This window comes from Olea europaea, unplaced genomic scaffold, assembly GCF_002742605.1.
Source record: "Olea europaea var. sylvestris unplaced genomic scaffold, O_europaea_v1 scaffold2076, whole genome shotgun sequence".
Lineage (NCBI taxonomy): Eukaryota > Viridiplantae > Streptophyta > Magnoliopsida > Lamiales > Oleaceae > Olea > Olea europaea.
The window spans coordinates 44,385-47,295 of record NW_019238681.1 but is presented as its reverse complement, the minus strand read 5'-3'; the positions used below and the strand labels follow the sequence as shown (position 1 = coordinate 47,295).

Genomic DNA, 2,911 nt, shown 5'->3' with positions numbered 1-2,911 from the left:
TTTGGTTTTTACTTTTTTTTTTTAGAATTTTGAAATGAATTATACTTTGTAAAAATCAATGTGCGAGGATCCACTTATTTCTCATGAGAATGCGATGATGATACGTCTTCCATTATCATAAAGATCATTGTGGATTATTTGATTCATTGTTCAATATTCATCTAGTATTAACAAGTATTGTGATTGTAATATTAATATCTATCGTACTAGAAATTTTGTTAAATATTTATTTCTATATGAAATTTACCAAAAATCATATTGATCTTGTCCCCATCTTTGTAAACATGCATTTCGAACAAAAAAAAAAAAACACAAAAAAGAAAACCATTAACAATAAGTATTCATTATGGAATACACTAGGCGGTATGAAATTTGCTCCTTAGAAACTAAAATAGAAATTCAACCATCTCTAGTCCAGCATCTGTAACGTCTCATCAACATGTTTGATACTTTACAAACTTCTTTTCCTCTTTCGTATTTGATTCAGTGGTAGTGAGTGCTTACATGTATTTCTATTATATTTGTACTCCTTGCACCTTGCACCTTGCACATCTAGTTTCTTAATTGTACTCTTACTTTGATTGTATCATTTGCCTTTTAAGCCCCCTCCATTGTCATCTGGATATTGGAAGAAACATGACACCCAATGATACACCTTATAAAATCAACTAACATTTAAAAGACATAGGAGACAACAAATGATAAATAATTTAATATATAAACATCAACCATTGTAAAGCTACATATTACCTTATGCACGCAACAACTATGTCAAGCGAGGTATCACACAATACATGTTATCTAGTTAGCGTAACATCCCCTGACTCGTGCTTTATACTGTTACAAAAACCAGATAGTGCAAATGTAATTACTCATGGTATCATATATTGCATAAAAATGGAGATTTAACAGAACGTGTAAGATAACACATTGTGATGTTAAGTAAACACATACAAGACTTGCTTGTTACAATATAGTTATAAAGAATGATATCTACATAGAGTTTGATTTGTCCTTTTTTAACAAACAAGGAAAGTTAACACAATATGTATGATAACACACTATCATGACAGTTGCCTTAACTAATTTAAGTTCAATCCAATTTCAAGTAATTGTGACATTGCAGTAGAGGCTTGCACAACAGAGATTACTCACCAATGTAATATTGCGTAGGAGACAAATCTCCTTAAGAGGCCCAAATTCCCCAAATCGAGCATCAAAAATCCTCAAACCTACAAGCAAGATTCTAGTATATTACAAACCACAAAAATATCACATATATACTAAGAGTGACATTTGTAACATACACACATATATGTCCTATAACGTGCTTGGAGACCAGATGCAATAGTTTAAAAATCAAGTCAGGTAAGTAGATTACATATCTCAAATAATATACAACCCACATTGTAAAATCACCGACCTACGTGTTATGTAATGGATACGAAATATCATTCCATGAAACAAACGAGCGTCTTTCATATGTCATTCTTAATATTACAAAGAAATCTGGGCGTTAATCATAATTATATTGCAAACAAAGGAGAGTATTTCATTTAGGAAAGAAATATTGCAAACAAATTTATGCATTTTTATGATTATAGTACAACCCGTGTATGTGAAAATAACAATAAATTAAAACAAATAATATTCAGATACCTTTGCTTGATTGTGATGGACCAGTTTTTCTTCCACGAACTCGAGTCCAAAACTACGGCATCCATATTCCTCTTTCCACCATGTTGTCTTCAGATGAAATTGGTGATGTCATCTTCCATTTCCAGTATCAAACAATGGATTAATCCTATGTTGTAGAAATGCTTTATTTCGAACTTGGATTTGTGATTTGAACGTTGTCCATTAGGCTAAGGTCTACTGAGATCACAATGACGATATTGCTGTTGGAATAGATGATTTTTGGGATTGAAATGAGAGGGACTAGAGTTTAAAATACGATTCGAGGATGCAATGGGTGGTTACTGAAGAATTCTCTGGTTTTGATTTGAGAAATTTTGCTTTTCATATGTACAATTGGTAAAGAAGAAGAGCAGTTTACTGTGGGCGTGATTTGGGGGGTGTATTAAATGGCTTGTTTGGTGGATAAATTTAAGCTTTTACTAAATTAAATATTGAAATGGCTGAACTTTTACTTTTTTTAAATATACTTTATATATTGTAGTATATTTGGTGAAAATAGTATTGAAATGTAAAAAGGAATTTTTTTTTATATATTTTAGTTATGTGGTGAAATTTTCACTATTTTATTGTGCGAATACATAATTGAAAATGAGTATGTAGAAAAAAAAGAAGTTTGAAAATAATTGTTGTCAAACAGGGGCTAACTTTTTTCTTCATCACATTCTAATTTTTAATATTCCATTGATCAAAAAATATTGTCCTTAATCGTTGTTTTCGTCCAAAAATATTAATAACGTACTTTAAAATGAGGCCAAATATTTAATTGCATTGTTCCATTATTATTTATTTTGCTTATTTAAAAATATAATGAGCAAATGAGTATTTTTACTCTATTTTAAAGAAAAAATTGGAAATAATCCATAATCAAGAACAATTTATGTTAACTTGAAAATAAAAAATATGATGAAAAATGTTCGAGAGATAAATGTAATAGTTTGTAAAGATTATGAATCTTTCATGTAATAAATGTAGTCTATTTATTAAAAACTATTGTATGAATATACTTAGCCAATTTGTATTTATCTTCAGGGGTTTGGCATCATTTCCAAGTTTGCCTTAATTTCATGAAAGTGATGTGATCCCATATCCACCAAAGAGTTCGTCACGTAGCCTACGTTCTGTTAAGTAGGTGTTCCATTTCAGCCCTGCCCCACGGTAAATTTTTCTATTTCAAATCCAGAGACATTTTCGTTGAACATGAACCACGTCTCAC

The 2,911-nt window shown here is 30.4% G+C and overlaps 1 long non-coding RNA gene across 1 annotated transcript; it reads right to left on the bottom strand.

The window, feature by feature from the left end:
- Positions 1 to 320: 320 nt before the first annotated feature.
- On the bottom strand, positions 321 to 2,067 carry LOC111379973. Its single transcript, XR_002700108.1, has 4 exons — positions 1,660 to 2,067; positions 1,156 to 1,232; positions 751 to 837; positions 321 to 618 (listed from the first exon to the last, which is right to left on the bottom strand). It is a non-coding gene; the product is annotated as an uncharacterized LOC111379973 (long non-coding RNA).
- Positions 2,068 to 2,911: the final 844 nt, after the last annotated feature.